Here is a 17,967-nt window from a genome sequence, read left to right on the forward strand (position 1 = left end):
AAAATCAAGTGCACAAGGTTTAATGAACTGTTTTTCAAACAATTAATACAATATTTAAGCAACAGTTTATCATCTGGGAATGTGCTCTTCCAACTGATTCAAACATGCATTTTGAGTGGGAGAAAGCTTTTCAGTGGTAGTTGAGCTACATAAGGTGTCCTTAGACCTTCTACTTCTAGTTGCCCGACAGAGAACTCACCCTGTTGACCTTCTAAGCGCCTTGTTCATTACAAACATTGTCTCCATGACGTTCAGTAAAGAGGGAATTGATGTCGACTGTGTTGATCTTTCCTTTAAAAGTCAAAAGTGAAGGGGCGCCTGGGTGGCTTAGTCGGTTAAGCGTCCGACTTTCGCTTAGGTCATGATCTCGCGGTTCGTGGGTTCGAGCCCCGCGTCGGGCTCTGTGCTGACTGCCAGCTCAGAGCCTGGAGCCTGTTTCAGTCTGTGACTCCCTCTCTCTCTGACCCTCCCCTGCTCACGCTGTCTCTCTCTCTCCTAGAAATAAATAAAACATTAAAAAAAAAAAAAGTCAAAAGTTAAAACCAGCGGCTCTTCTCAGTTTAGGGGCCATATTCCTAAAGGAGAAGCCATGGAAAATAACTGACTTCCATTGTTTAGATTGTGTTTAAAAATGTATCCATAGCTCTTGCAGAGAATGCAAGAAAATATGGACGAAAAGAAAAAGTTCTAATCACCAGAAGGCCTATCAGAAAACAAAATTAATGTTTTATTTTAATTTTTTTCAAAATTGACATTTGAAAATAAAACTTTCCAATTACATATGGAATCATTGTGTCTTCTTTTTCATATTTCTGTTCGTTTCTTCCAACAGTATTTTACAGAGGTTTTAGTGTTTGTCAATAAGTGCAGATATAAATTGCCAAGTGTAATGAATGCTTATAGCTTATCTAATCTATCATTGATCTGACCTATCTACCATTTGTAGACACTGTGATTGTGTATCTCTCTCTCTCTCTCTCTCTGTCTATCTTATCTATCTATCTACCTATTTGTCTTCAATAGCATAGCAATGACTATTCATATAGCTCTCTGTGTGCTTATCTGATCATTTCCTTGGGTTGAGTTCTCAGAAGTAGAATCATTGGATCAACGGGTCTGCACACATTTCACTTTTGATGGGTATTGCAAGATTGCCTGCCCAAATTGCATACCCATTGTACTCCATTCACCAGGGTATGAGAGTGTCTTTTCTCCATATGCTCCCAAACCCTGGGTAATATCAATCCAATTCCTCTGTGCCAAGCTGAAAGGCTAAAACACTACAGCATCAATACTCATTCCTATTTTTGCATTTTAGATTATTACTGAGTTTGCACACCTTGCTGAACATTAATTAGACTTTTGCACAGAACTTGATACATTTTCAGACATGGGAGAGCCTGGGTGGCTCAATCAGTTAAGTGTCCGACTTCAGCTCGGGTCATGATCTTGCAGTTCATGGGTTCGAGCCCAGTGTCGGGCTCTGTGCTGACCCCTCAGAGACTGGAGCCTACTTCAGATTCTGTGTCTCCCTCTCTCTCTCTCTCTGCCCCTCCCCAGCTCATGCCCTGTCTCTCTCTGTCTCTCAAAAATGAATAAACGTTAACAATTTTTTTTAATTAAAAAAATGTTCAGACTATGAACATCCATTTATTGTGTTTAAAGTGACAATATTTAATATAACCTGGAAGTTGGTATTTAGCCCTGCCAGGGATCAGTTGCTACTTCTCTCCAGATGTAGCTATAAAATGGGAGCAAGATTATAACCCAAGTATAGCATGATGATTATTTTCTCCCATTATGTAATTAGAAAGAGGAAGTTATGTGTGTGTTTGCTTTGGGGTGGGTTTTTTGTTTATTTTTAAAGTTTTATTATTTAAAACTGTAAAAATCCACTCATGTGGACAGCAACCTATAAAATGACCTCCCTCCCCCCCACATACACCCAGTGATCCCCACTTCCTGGCGTTCACATCTTGTGTAATCTGCCCTTGAATGTGAGTGGGGTCTAGTGACCCACTTCCAATAATAGAGTACAGCAGAAGTGATGGGATACCACTTGCGAGATTAGATTACAAAAGACTCTGGCTTCCATCTTGCTCGATCACTTTACACTCTCTCTGTGTCCAGTGCTCTCTCTTGAAGCCCTGGTTCTGGGGCAAGCAGGCTGCCATGTTGTGAGTCAGCTCTATGGAGAGGTCCATGGAACGAGGAACTGATGTCCCCAGCAACAACCAGCAAAGACGTGGGGCCTGCCTAATGGCCACTGAGCGAGCTTAGAAGCTCCTGCCTTGGTTCAGCCTACAGGTGACAGCCACCCCAGCCTGTAACACCCGACTGCAGCCTCATCAGAGACTCAAAGTCAGAGACACCCAACCAAGCTCTGTCTGGATTCATGAGCCTCGGAAACTGGGAGCAAATAAATGCGTGTTTCAAGCCGCCAAGTTGAGGCGTAATTTGTTATGCAGCAATAGGTGACTAATATGACTCCTGAGTTACCCTCCTGGCAGTTGCTACCAGGTGTTGTGCTCTCTGCCTCCTGCTCCTGGCTCGGCCCACACCACCCCTCTGTCACCACTGATTGCCACCCGGAACCCTGGAAGCTCGGTGGCCTTGGCTTAGCTTAGCAAAGGGGGCAGGAAAAGCTACCCTTCTGTGTTCAACCACGTCTTTTATTTTCTGTATCCTGATGCTTTAACATCGGGGGCCTTGCTGACCCCGGAAGGACTACCCAACCGAGTACTCATGGTTGGTGACTTTCTAGAGATGGTAATCAGCTCCTGGGAGCATGCTTTGCCACTGCAAACCAACCCATCCAGAGTCAACATCCCCAACCGGTTCATTTATTGGGCCCTCACACTCCAGGCCACCGTTTCTCTGCCTTCATCGCCCTAGGGCCAGGTGTCGGACAACTGGGGCAGCCCCTGTACCCCAGAAATGATGCAGACTAGCCAATCCTAAACCTCTTTACTTGGCCTTACCCATTTCTTCCCTCAGAAACCACAATGAATGCTCCTGCCCACAGTTTCCCCTCCCTCTGCCTCCAGACTGACCCTGGTGCTTCCCTCGTTGCCCAGCACCCCCTCCCCAGTAGTGGGCCCCCCTCCCCTAGGAATCTGAGAGCATAACAAAGTTAGCTTTTCTTTCATTCTTTTTTTTAATGATCATTTATTCATTTTGAGAGAGAGAGAGAGAGTAAGCATGTGTGAGTGGGGGAGGAGCAGAGTGACAGGGAGAGAGAATCCCAAGCAGGCTTGGCATTGTCAGCATGGAGCCCAATGTGGGGCTCAGACCCACCAACGGTGAGATCGTGACCTGAGCTGAGATCAAGAGTTGGTCGTTTAACCAGCTGAGCCATCTAGGTGCCCCAACAAAATTAGTTTTGCAATGGCAATAGTTTTCTGGTCTGTTGACCTCGTCATACCTGAATCAGAACAATACTTATATCAAATTATTTTAATGTTCTTTTAAGTGTATGTATTTTGAGAGAGACAGAGACAGTGTGAGCTGAAGAGAGGGGCAGAGAGGGAGAGAGAGAATCTCAAGCAGGCTCCACACTGTCAACACAGAGCCTGTTGTGGGGCTCGAACTCACAAACCATGAGATCGTGAGCTGAGCCAAAACCAAGAGTCAGTCGCTTAACCGACTGAGCCACCCAATAGCCACCTGCAATACTTGTATTAAAAGAGCTCCTTTAATTTCTGCCTGTTTTATCCCTATACCCCCTCCTTTCAATACTTTATTGAATGGCTTACATAAATGAACAACTTTAACTTGTTAACCTTAAAAATAGACACTGCCAGTTATTTACCAGCAAAAGGAGGGTTTATTTGAAAATGAAAGAGCGTTACAATCCAGGGGTCAAAATTGCAGGCACATCCAGGAGACAAAGGAGAGGCATACTTTTTTAAGGAGGTAAGGGGCGAACCGGGAAGGATGTTAAGAACTAGGAGTCCATTGGAGTAAACTGAGAGTTTGAAGAGTGGTGACTTTTGTGGTGGGCGGATGGGATGAGGAAAGTATCTCAGCTGGAGTAGTAGACTGGTACCCACGTGCAAGGTCAAGTGTCTGTAAGGTCAAGTCCATCTCTTCCTATTGGGTCTGCAATTGACTACAGGTGGTAGGGCATGAGACCTCCTGACTCTTTGTCAGTGAGGTTTCCCAGTGCCAGTGTTAACAAGTACACACGAGCAAAGGCAGATACAGTAGCTAAAAACACAGTAAGAAAGACACTTTAGTAAGTGCACTTGATCCATGCAGTTTCCCTGGCTACTAATATGCAAATCTTCAAGTCCTTTGTTTATTACAACATCCAGATTCCGCATTGAATGGGGCTCATTAGCAAACAGGTTGTTTCATAATGGTTACGTTCCTTACCCAAAGACTGAGCTATAGCGCTGGAAGAATTACTTTCACAAATCAAATTATTTGCTGCTCACATCCTTCTCACCTTTAGCCTGTAGGTAAGAGGTGGGAAAGAGTTCAGGTTTCCTACTGTTTTAGTGAAAAGGCTAGACCCGAAGATCCTTCAGGGTCCCATTTAGCCCTTAAAGTCGTTTGTGGATCAGTTCTGTCGTGGATAGTATTGTTTACTCATTTGTCGCTAAGTTTCTGTTTCCTTTTTGAAGAGACAGCACACCACCTTGCATGACTCATAATCCTGTCTGAAGATGGTTTTTTGAATAAGTGGGGAATACATTTGAGCATAGTTCATGTAGACTGTCTTCCGGATTCCCCATACACGTGTTTTCCTGAGCAGGATACCATCTTTTGTCTATAAGCAGAATCGACTCTGAAATTACTCTAGATGAGAAGAAAAAGTGAAAGGCTGTGCCTTCCTAAGGCGCAATCAAATTCTGTCACCATTTGCGTTCAATAAGCCTATTTGTCAATACTGCATTGTACAAAAGACGCTTGTATCCTTACACTTGTCTTAGGTTGAACTAAATAGTATGTAATTTACTAAATCGCTAAACCATGGGGAAAAAAAGAGAAATATTTCTTTCTCTTTGTCCTACATCTCAGCTGTGAGGCACAGTGAATGCTGTGTTTCAGGACCATCAACCTTTTCTGATTCTAGAAGTGCTTTAGAAAAATGAAGATATTCTGGTAGGTTATAGTCTGATTCTTTTTTCTTTCTTTCCATTTTTTTTTGAAGACTCTTCTCTTTGTTTAGTGATCTGCCTCTTAAATAATGCTCTTACTCCGTTGAGGAAGAGAATGAATTGCCGTGTGTGTGCTGACTAGCAAACACGCAAATGGAATAGTATCAGGGCTTCTGTAACCAAGAGAAGTTTACGAAACATTTGATTGTTGAGGGAGTCACAGCATTTCAGGGATTGACCTTGAAGTTTAAGGGGGAGAAAAAAAGTGAATTGATCCTCTGGAACAAGTACAAAGCCAGCTTTGATGCTAAATGTAAATTGTTAAAATGGTACGGAATAACATCTGCCTCGTAGTATGCCTTAATCAGCACTGTGAAAAATGAAAATTTAACAATCTACTATAGTGGCTTCTAAGTGAAGGATAAACAAAGGATGAAAGAGTTTCTTGCATGGTTTGTAACTGATGCCATGAAAAATGTCAAGAACCATCTGCCTCAAACTTATCCAAACTGTCATCAAGTATTCTAATCCAGTCAAACGAGATACAACTAGAACATCCTATGTAACTTGCTGAAGGCTTATCAAAAGAGTGGTAAATAAAGAAGAAAAAAACCTATCAACTGTGTAGCCACAGATTGCAGCCAGCTTGCCTGTGGCTTTGAAATTCACTCCCATTTCTCTAGTCTGACAAACTGTACTAAACAGCAAAATGGATTTGTATTGCTCTCAGCCACTTTGCATGAGTTGCTATCAGGAGAGGAATACACAGTTTCCTAATAGAATCAGAATCATGATTTAAAAAAAAAATTTTTGCTTTAAAGTAGGCTCCCTGCCCAGTGGGGAGCCCGGCACAGGGCTTGAACTCGGGACCCTGAGATCAAGACCTGAGCTGAGATCAAGAGTGGGACACTTAATCGAATGAGCCGCCCAGGCGCCCCGATTTATTTTTCTCAAGCAAAGTCCGATTTGGAGCTACCACTCATACTTACCTGTGAGTAGGTGCAGAGAAGCTAAGCATTGCGAATCTGGCAGGAAGACATCACTCACCCATGTAGGGCCGAAGACCCCACACATCTTTCCTAATTGGAGCCCCTTCTTGCTACTTACTAAATTGAGTTTTCATAATCTACTCATTAAGAGTAGAGAGTTTAGAATCATACTGATGGGTTTAAATCCCAGCTCTACCACTTACTGGCTGAGTGATCCTAGTTGCTTTACTTGTCTGAACTTCCTGTTGTCATCTGGAAGACAGAGATAATTATCATGACTGAGATTATAGGTACCCATGAGTTTGTGCTTATGAAGTTCCTGAAACATTGAAGCCAATTATGGCAGACACAGGTAATGTTCACCAAGCTCCCCTTGGTTTCCCAGCTTTGCTTGCATTTGGGTGGGGACCAAGTCACTAGTTCAGGCCAATGGACCGTTATGGAAGGCATGCGTGTCATTTCTGAGCCAAGGTATTCAACTGTCTGTGTGCCTTCTCCATATTTCTCCTTCCCTGCCAAGGCAACCTTGGAATCGATGTGTTCCAGACAGAATAGTTACAAGATGGCCAGTGGTCCCAAGTTGGATTCCCCATGAGAAAGAAAAAATCTCTTTGTTGGGTTTAATTGCTGACATTCAGCGTTATTTTGCTACTCCGCAAGGCAGATCTAGGCCTAATACAGAAACCAATAAGTGTTGGCATTTATAATTATCTATCTATCTATCTATCTATCTATCTATCTACTTTGCTATAAACAGATACATGATAACTATGTATTTAAATGGCATATACTCTTCTGACTGTTGTGTTCCCTTCTTCAGTAGTTTTGACTGAATAAGAAAAGAAAGTGAGGGGGGAAAAAAGATGCTGATAAAAATAACCATAGAACAAGGCAAAATGTTAAAGCTACAAGGATAGTTTTATGAAAGGACCTCTGAGAAGTTAGATGAGGAGATTCCTTATGGCCGAGATGCTCTGGAAAAAACCTCATGGGTGTGGAGTCCCTCTGGCTTAACCTTAAAGGAACAGGCAGTAGTGAAACAGGGAGGTGTCTGGGTCGGATGGGCGCGCATTCCTTGCCCCACCTCCCCAAGATGGAGAGCAGTGCGTAAATCTTTCGCAAAAAAAAGAAAAAATAGAAATGATCACTATACATGTGAAAAAATAGGAATGACCACTCTACATATGAAAAGGCCTTCACTCCCACTAATAATGAAAATAATCAAATCAAAATGAAGCAAAATTGAAAGAAACAGCAGATATTATATTTCCACTCGTAGATTGGCCAAAATTAGATGACTAATCATATCTAATATAGGCCTGAGAGTGGGGAAAGGACGTTCTCGTTGACCTCTGGGGGAAGGGTAACCTGTTACATTCCTAAGGATTTCTCCATTAAGTATCAAAAGCCTTAAAAATGTGCCAGTGTTTCACCCAGTGATTTCACAACTATGATATTCATCACACAAAAAGCTTAAATAGTAAAAACAGATGAGATCGGGCACCTTCAGGGTGGTATGCCCACAGACTTGAATAGTAAAAACAAACAAAACAACCCACAGCAAGAAACAACCCAAATATCCATCAGCAGGGGATTGATAAAAAAAAAAAATATATAGGGGCGCCCGGGTGGCTTAGTCGGTTAAGCGTCTGACTTTCGCTCAGGTCATGATCTCGCGGTTCGTGGGTTCGAGCCCCGCGTCGGCCTCTGTGCTGACTGCCAGCTCAGAGCCTGGAGCCTGTTTCAGTCTGTGACTCCCTCTCTCTCTGACCCTCCCCTGCTCGTGCTGTCTCTCTCTCTCCTATAAATAAATTAAAAAAAAATATATATATATGATATTAATAAAAATGACACATATACAAACATACTGACAAAAAGCCATAGTATATAGTTAAATAAAAGGCTATTTTATTTTATTTTTATTTATTTTTAAATGTTTTTTAAATTTATTTCTGAGAGAGAGAGAGAGACAGCATGAACAGGGGAGGGTCAGAGAGAGAGGGAGACACAGAATCCGAAACAGGCTCCAGGCTCTGAGCTAGCTGTCAGCACAGAGCCCAATGCAGGGCTCGAACCCATGAACCATGAGATCATGACCTGAGCTGAAGTTGGACGCTTAACCAACTGATCCACTCAGGCGCCCCAATAAAAGGCTATTTTAAATCATTATGAACTACATGATCCTATTTATATCATTATTAAATTTTATATTGTCTATGTTCACTTTTTATTGATTTTGTTCTATGTTCTAGTTTAGGAATTTAGAATTATAATTTACGGAATTATATGTCTAACTATATTTGCATGCATATTATATTATATATATTTATTTGGACTTCAGTTAGATTGACATATATGTGCATATCCTTTCCAATTTCTTACATATGCAAATTTTAACAGATTATACTTGGGTGCTTTTAGGTGATAGGATTATAAATGACATTTATTTTTACTCTTATTTTCTGAATTCTTTCCTGCGTGTGTTACCTTTCTAATAAGAAGAAAGCTTCTTCTTCTTCCAGAAGAATAAGGAAGAGGAGGAAAAGGAGGAGGAGAAGGAGGAGGTGGGGGAGGAAGGGGAGGGGGAGAAGGAGAACTTTGGGAATGGCCTTCAAGTTTAGACATTGATAAGGGGCTCTTCTAATAGCCTCAGTCCATGTGTAATGGATACAATTGCTTCCAGCCTGGTTGTATCTACTCTTTGTCTAAAGGAAATGAGCTACACCACACAACGGGCCATTCCTGTGTATGCGAATCATCTTGCATTGAAAAACACTGCCTACCAACAATAGTATTTCTCTATTTAGTATTACCTGCCATTTCTCTAGAAGTGATTGTGCCTCTAATTGGTTTGACACGCCAAAAAGAAAAGAGATGGATTAATAGTTTAAGAGCTAGAAGACTAGAAATCTCTTGCCTTGTACATTCAGAACAGAAGATTCTTTGGTTTGTTTTATTTAAAACAACAACAGCTACCGTTTAGGGACTGCCTTCTGTTTGACACATCTGTGCTGAGGGCTTACTGTGCTATGTCTCATCCTCCTGGCAATCCAGTGAGGTCAGTTCAATTACTATGTCAGTTTTATAGATGAAGAAACTGAACTTAAGTGACTGAGGTTCTGTAGCTAAAATGAGTGGCAGAGTCATTGTTTTGCTTGATAATTGAAAGACGATTAGATTCCAGATGGTGGAACAGCTTGATGAATGGAAAGGGATCAGATTAGGGATTAGATGATCTAGATCATACTGCCGCTAATTCTTGGTTAATTTCTTCCCCTTGGGTCAGAGTAAATACGGCAAGTAGAATGCATGTTATTTACACAACCATTCATAGGAGGGCAAAGGAATAAAATCTACATAGCTGTATATCTGGGTCTAAGATCTATACCAACAGAGAAAAAGAACGAGAGAGGAGAGTCCACAGAGGAGCAATGTCAAGGCATTGAAAGCTTGACTGAAAGCAGAACAGGGGCGCCTGAGTGGCTCATTCGGTTAAGCATCTGACTCTGGCTCAGGTCATGATCTAGCGGGCCTTGAGTTTGAGCCCTGCCTTGGGCTCTGGGCTGAGAGTTCAGAGCCTGGAGCCTGCTTCAGATTCTGTGTGTGTCTCTCTCTCTGCCCACTCCCCTGCTCACGCCCTGTCTCTCTCTTTCAAATATAAACACACATTTAAAAAAATTAGATTGAAAGCAGAACAAAGGGTAATGATTAACTCAGCAGAGCACAGAGAATTGAAACCCAAGTGCTCGCAGTAGAAGGAGATGACACAAAGGTATTCTCTCCGGAGGCTCATGTCAAAGTTCAGAGGTGGAAGGTGTCCCCAAGAATATGTGTTTATTTATCTATTTAGCTGTTTTTCTCCGAATAGCTTAATCCCTGTTGTAGAATTCTTTTTTTTCTAGTGCATCACTTTATGGCTGTTTCCTTTTGCTTGCTTTTCCTTTTTGTTTCAAATGTAAAAGTTCTGAGGGTTTTTTAAATCGTGAAAGTATCATATTCCTATTGCAAGAATCTCAAATAATACAGAAACATAGAAAGTAATAAAAAGCAAGTCTTTCACACCTCCATATGATTCCCTTGCTGTGCTACCCAATCTGGTATTTACTAGCTACATGTTGACATTTACATTTATTTAATTAAAATGAAGTAGAATGAAAATCCAATTCCTCAGTTGCACTAGCCGTATTTGAAGTACTCAACTGTCATGTGTGGTTAGCTGCTGCTATATTCAACAATGCAGAACTAGAACATTTCTATGATTGTAGAAAGTATTTTGGACACAATCGCTCTAGAGGTATTCACTGTTAACAGTTTACTGTACAAATTTTCCATTGTTTTTCAATTGCACTTAGAAATAAGAGTGTGTCGTCCTGCATGTTCTCATGATTTTATGCCAATAGCCCGGCTGCTTCTGAGGCAAAGCAGAATCGCCTTGTCCTGCCCTTCTCTACACCCACGCAGCTTCCCCGAAGCACCTACTTAAAAAAATTAAATCAGGGGCGCCTGGGTGGCTTAGTCGGTTAAGCGTCCGACTTTCACTTCGGTCATGATCTCGCGGTTCGTGGGTTCGAGCCCCGCGTCGGGCTCTGTGCTGACTGCCAGCTCAGAGCCTGGAGCCTGTTTCAGTCTGTGACTCCCTCTCTCTCTGACCCTCCCCCTGCTCACGCTGCCTCTCTCTCTCTCTCCTAGAGATAAATACAAAATTAAATCAAATTATAGCATATGCATTGTAACAAACGAAATGGTGCAGAAGCACAAGAAAACACCCTCACCACCTCCAGTTCTGTATGATCTAGGTAACATCTATTTAATGTTTCTGGTTTTTGTTTTGTTTTTCTTTTTGGTGACTGTTTCCATAACTTCGTTTCTTAATTTTGTCACTCAGTCAATATCTATTAACTCTCAATGCGGAAGATGAGGAGTGAGCTCAGCCCCATGGATCACTCCCCTTTATTTCCTCTTCCCAGTGTTTGAAGTTTATATTATTACATTCTATTCGTTGCCTCTCTAACTCTAGGTAACATTATTATTTTTTTTTTATGTTTTATTTATTTCTAGGAGAGAGAGAGAGAGACAGCGTGAACAGGGGAGGGTCAGAGAGAGAGGGAGTCACAGACTGAAACAGGCTCCAGGCTCTGAGCTGGCAGTCAGCACAGAGCCCGACGCGGGGCTCGAACCCACGAACCGCGAGATCATGACCTAAGCGAGAGTCGGATGCTTAACCGACTAAGCCACCCAGGCGCCCCTCTAGGTAACATTATTTAACTTGACTTGCAAAACTGCATTACCAGCTCCTCATTCATCCCTCCGTCCCATTTCCCAATCCCCTTCTCTGCTGCCGCGCTTTCACCCGCACACCATTTATTCCGTCTACCCACCAAGGCTTCCTTTGCTATGCTTTCTCCTTCAGTCGGCTCTAAAAGTCCAAAGTCAATTAACAGCATTCATTTAAAATAAAATATGTGGCTTGAACCAAATTCACTCTAAGGTTCCTAAATTTGGAGATTCTATAGTTTACTTAGGTAGATTTAACGTTAGTTTATACGATAAACCAGACTCACACTAGCGAGGGAGTCTTTCTGTGTGTGCGTGTGTGTCTGTGTGTTTTTGCGTGCGCACGCATGCGCAGACACGTGCACGGGTGTCCGCATTCTTACTCTAATCATGTCGGGTGCGAGGTTTGTTTTAGGGGCTCTGGGGGTCCCTGGGAGACAAGCTACAGTAGTGTGATTCTGATCCCTTTGATTGTAGGCTTCACATCCTAGGTCTTTATCCAGACACCCTCTCTCTGGCATGGCCTGGGGGCTGTGGATACCGCTTAGCTTTCTGATCTTCCAGAGTGTAAAAGATTCCCTTGACTGGAGTAGACACACATGAACTAAGAGGTATGGAGAGCAAAATTTCAATCCCAGAGATCTATGCAAATGCATGGAGACATCTATATTATATAGTCCATGAAAGTTGACACAAGTTATTTATAATTTCAATGACAATATTGGATTGCCTTTAATATGCACTAGTTGAAAGGGGGAACTAACCAAAAGCTAATATTGGAGCTTGCTGTCGGGCTGCTGGGAGGCCCCCAAGAATCTCACTAGCAATCTCTTTTGAAGATCAGTCCTCCAATGTCCATTAAACCAAGATTAAATTAGTTTGTGGGAGCTGCCTTTAGCATTTGCACTATTACATTATGCATGATTCCTGACTGCACATCTCATGAACAAACTGCACTGAGTTCCATTAGTGAATTTTTAGGGCCGTGCTTCACTTGGAAATGGATTGATTCTGTGTAGGTTAATGTATAGCAGTGATGCTGCCGTGTTCTTAAAAATACCCTCTTACATTTGATATCAATAGGGAAGCACTCTCTGGGGATTATGGCTCATTTTAAAAGGATAAATTATGTAGATTGCATGACTAGAGAGCAGGAGACCCTATCGCAGTACATTCTATATCAGGAAAAATACCAGTCCCATCCACCATGCATCGGTGAGGTCAGTGTGTTTCCGCATGTTTCCTGCCAGAATTTCCCCATGTAGGTAAGAAAATATTCCCAGGATCACTCAGCAGGTCAGGACAGAGCCAGAACTTGAACTCCTATCTTTTAAATTCTGGTCGTGAGACTCAGAAGACTGAGTTTTGGGGGACCTTAGACCATCCTTCCCACTAGAGGGCCATCCCCATTTTTCTGTCCTTTCTACAGCCCTGTGCTGGGATGGCATAGGCATCGGTATATAATTGCCGAATTGAACTAAATCTAATTCAGCTTCCTCGTTTCAGAGGGAAGGTGGCTGGGACACGGTATCAATATTTAGCGAAAGAGTACTTTTACTAAAGTGTACCCAAGGCCAGGCACAAAGTTGGGTCAGCCATAGTCACTGGTCTGTAGGAGCTGTGAGCTCAGGTCGGGGAGGGAGCAGACGGGGCCCAAGCGATGGCCCCGGAATGGCAGAGAACGAAGCAGGTGCATTCTATGCGCCGGGGCGTACATAGGAAGGGCCCCCAGCTGCTTTGGGGTGATGATGCCCATGCTTAGGCCAATGAGTTGGTGGAGGGTATCTAGGCAGGACAGGCGCAGGAGCAGAGGCACAAAGGGCAACGGAAGGGGTCTGTAAACCACAGTGGGAACTGGGGAGAGAAATCAGGAGAGGCAGGTAGGTAACAGACGATCAGGGAGGAACCTCCCCGCAAAGGAGCCTGCTTCGCCCACGGATGTCTGATCCTCAGTGCCAGACCCAGGATTCAGATTCACTTCTCTTGATGTTCGGAAACGTGCCATCCACTCACCTGTGTCACTTCTATAAACCTTTTCTTCCCTCCTCAGTCCTGGACTCTCTCTTTGGCTGCCCCGCTTGAGAGACCATCTGCTGCAGACCTTGCTTTTTCTTTTTAATGTTTCTTTTTCTTTAATGTTTATATATTTTGAGAGAGAAGGCATACATGCAAGCCAGGGAGGGGCAGAGAGATAGAAGAAGGGAGAGAGGGAGAGAATCCCAAGCAGGCTCTGGGCTGATAGTGCAGAGTCTGATGTGGGGCCTTCTTATTAGTATTCCTTAATTAGAAAAGTAAGACCGTTTAGCTTTTTTTAAGGGCTGAAGGTTATTATAAAGAGAAAACCAAAAATTTCCCTCTTGTCTGCTTTTCCAAATTCAAACTGCTAACAGTTTCTTAGGTATTGGTCCAGACATAAGGAATGTGTATAAGAAGTGGGGCACACACGCGGAGTCAGGCAGTACAGGCGGCTAGTAACTTGCTTTGTTTCATTTGATAGTAAATCTCACAGATGCTTCAGTGACTGTGTACTTTTGCCTCAGTTTTAAAAAAATTGCTGCCTACTATTCCATGGCCCGAAGTTATTTAACCAGGACGCTGCTGTTGAGCATTTGACTGTTTGAGCTTTTTCCTTTCCCCTTTCCTAAAAAAGATTTTTTAATGTTTATTTATTTTTGAGAAAGAGAGAGACGGCATGAGCAGGGGAAGGGCAGAGAGAGAGAGAGAGGGAGACACAGAATCTGAAGCAGGCTCCAGGCTCTGAGCTGTCAGCACAGAGCCCAATGTGGGGCTTGAACTCACAAGCAGTGAGATCGTGACCTGAGCTGAAGTCAGACGCTTAACCAACTGGGCAGCCAGGCCTCCCTTCCTTTCCCTTTTTATATATACAGTCACACACACACACACACACACACACACAGACACAGATATTTTATATATATATATATAATACATGCATTGTCTATATACGTACTATACATCTATTATTATATATATATACTATACACCTACATATATAGGTATGTATATATACCCATAGTACATAGGTATATATGTCAGTATAGTATAAAGGTACATATATCTATATAAGTGTGTAGTATATATAATATATACTATGTATGGCACAGATATATGGTAGGAAAAGGATGCAACATGGATTAGATATGATAGGGAAAAATCTGTTATAAGAAGGCCGACAGACTGCTACGGATATACCTGTCCCTAATCAAAGGCTCCCCCTTCTGGGGTTCTTCTTCCCACCCTGCTTGTTGCAGGCATTAATGAGGAATGCGGAAGTTAACAGGCTATAAATTACTCCCTCTGCTGATGCTCTGAGCTCAGACCTTTGGGGAATGATCTCTTCTGAGCCCACCGGTGTAAAATAAACCTTCTCCCTTCCAAGATCTTCCAAGTGTGTCGCTTGGATCTTCCGCCAGTGATCCAGACCAGATTCCGCAACACATATACTCAGGAGTCATGAGAATGGCTGTTTCCAAAGAAGGAATGGGGAGGAAAACATAAGTGATATGATGTTTATCTTATCTATCTATCTATCTATCTATCTATCTATCTATCTATGTCAGATAAGGTATACACATTGGTAGTTATTACATTATCCTTTGTGTTTATCCTTTCTGTATCTCTCAGCTCTCCAGATTTATTGATACAATACACACACACACACAAAGCAGGCTGACATATATAGCCTTTGATATGCATTATTTTATTTCCTGCAGGCATCCTCGTGAAGAAACTGTCCCCGAGAGCGCAGAGAAACCTCAGGATTAATAGAGAGCTCTAGGTGTCTAGCTTGTTTTATACCGTAAGACCAATGGGAAGCAAGAGTCAGGGGGAAGTCAGCCAGTTTCCTCCTCTTTTCCCCATTCTGGGGTTCTTCTTTGGAGCCCTTCTGGAAAAGTCCAGTGTGCCAAGCAAATCTACTCACCGAGGGGCCTGCCGTATTACCTTGGGGCTCAGCGGGAAGTGGTGGCCAGGCCCTGAACGTATCCACTCCAACGTTTTGCATTATTTCCTTTTTCCTCACCTTCACCACTGATGAGGGAACGTAAGACGAGCTGAGGGCACAGCACAAGCTAACAGAAACACCATCCCCCCCCCTTCTGGGTGGGATTGTGTGTGATATTCCTCAGGCACTCCCGGCTGTCCAAGAACAAAGGAAAGGAAAAAACAAATGGTTAACTGATAGAGATCACAGTCCCACAGGACATGAGTCTCCATTGGTTTACAAATATCTCATTAATTACAAGAAAAAGGGAGTCTTCTTATCTACAGCCTAATTTCCCCAAACCTATGGACTCAGATTCCTGGAGCCCTAATATCCCGCTCCCCTCCATGGTGATGTGGGGAGGAAAGGCAAAGAAGAAATGGCAGGTCAAATTAAATTTATTTATCACCTGCAGCCCATTGGCAAATTCCTGCGGTAAATAGCAGAGCATTTCCCCAGGACCCCCGTATTGTCCTAATGTTACTGCCTTACTAGAAGGAAAACACCCTAATTTGACAATAGCAAGGCCTCAGGTTATCTTAAGAGTCTTCTTTAACTTATCAAAATCCTTCTGGAGGCCTCCCTTTTGCTTTGCTTCCCCCAGCTCCGCAATATACAACCAGTCATTCTTCACAACCCCAGTGCAGCTCGTTCTGCCCATGGTCCTGTCTCCAGGCTTAATAAAATCTTTTTTTTTTAATGTTTTATTTATTTCTAGGAGAGACAGAGAGAGAGAGAGAGAAAGACAGCGTGAGCAGGGGAGGGTCAGAGAGAGAGGGAGTCACAGACTGAAACAGGCTCCAGGCTCTGAGCTGACAGTCAGCACAGAGCCCGACGCGGGGCTCGAACCCACGAACCGCGAGATCATGACCTAAGCGAAAGTCGGACGCTTAACTGACTAAGCCACCCGGGCGCCCCAATTTTTTTTTTTTTTCACCAAAGACGTTTCAAGAATTCTTTCCTTGCCGTCAGCTCTGAATTCCCACCATTCCAAAACCCCATCGCCACCGTGGGCTTGCACCACCCAAATCAAGTATCGAATCCATGATATTTAATAAAATATCAAATCCTTGCCTCGCCTCTGCTTGCCAGGGACTGGGCACGTCCTCATGGCCCATGTGCTGGTTGGGACGCAGGGTTCATGGGCGGCCCCTGGAAATGGTGTGACGTGGCTCTAGAATCCGACGACGTGGTTTAGCCCTACGCCGATGGGGGGGAGGGGGAACCAGGCATCCACGCTCCAGCCTTGGCTCTAGTTCTCATTCCCTGTGTGGCCTCACTCAGAGGCCTACTGGACATCACACGACCTGCCTTCCTTATCTTGAAATGCCACGGTCAGGATGGGGAGAGATGCGGCTGGAGAAAGTAATGTGTAAGCCACCGGGTAACACACACACACGGAGTAATGATCGCTACCAAACAAGAATGTGGTCCAATGCACTCTCTTGCTTTTTTTTGTTTTCTGTCAAAATACCAATGTGAAATATGACAGATTTTACAAAATTGTGAAAACCTCAGGTAGGTGATGTGTGTTATTTTGGTTTTAGAGAAACAACATCCTACTGGTGCGGGGGTCATTAATCCATGACCCACAGGCCACATTCGGAGGGAAGTCTTTATTTTCGTAAATAAGGTTTCGTCGGAACTCAGCCTTACCCGGCCCTTCACATCTCTGAAGCCGCCTTCACACTACAGACGCCATAATGAGTATTTGCGGTCGTAACATAGACGGTCTGGCCTGCAAAGCCTGAAATATTACTATTTGGCCCTTTGTAGAAAAAATTTGCTGATGCCTGCCCTGGAGGAAATGTTCGATGCCTCATCCTTTTCGGCTCACGCTGGTCGTCAGTCATAGTCTTCAATTTGCATATCTCTGTAGGATGATCAGCAGCTGGGGCTAGAAGGCAATGTTATCATTTTGATTTTTTATCTCATTTTTTCCCCATTACCCATTTTAGTATACGTTTTAGGAAGTACAAAATGATCAGCATGATTGAGCGTGTAGGTAATTTGCAAATAAGTCCACAGAAATAGTTACATTTGGGGTGAAGAGGCCAAAGTATAAAAAACAAGTCACAAAGATGTTACGACACACAGATGTGGTTGTTTTGCTTGAACTCCTATGCGGCGCTCCGTTATCTGGATATTCCACAGTGTATATATTCATTCCCCTTTGGTCAATATTCGGGCTGCTCCCTGTTTCTACTGCTACAAACAATGATGAGATTTGCTTTCCTCCAGACCTTTGTAAAGCCTGATGATGGGAGCTGATTCTGACCTTGACCAGGTTTGAGAACCGCAGAGAGCCAGTGAGATCCAGACCCAGGCACAACTGGGCCATTGCTCCGTTATTCTCGGCCGACTACAGATAGGCTTTATCTGCCTTGATGACAAGTGAATTACACTGAAAATGTTCATGCGTTTCAGAAGCCAGAGGGGGAAGGAAGGTTGCAAAGGCTCCGCTAACTTAGGAATCTATAGAAGAAAGAAACACTGATCTGAGACGCCTCAGATCAGCGTTCTACTTCTCACCCACCCTCAGTTGTTCACTGACACCTGTCAGGGCTCTTTTCCTGGTGCTTCGGAGGTTGACCCC

The sequence above is a fragment of the Crocuta crocuta genome, unplaced genomic scaffold (assembly GCF_008692635.1).
Source record: "Crocuta crocuta isolate KB4526 unplaced genomic scaffold, BGI_CrCroc_1.0 scaffold124, whole genome shotgun sequence".
NCBI classification, from domain to species: Eukaryota; Metazoa; Chordata; class Mammalia; order Carnivora; family Hyaenidae; genus Crocuta; species Crocuta crocuta.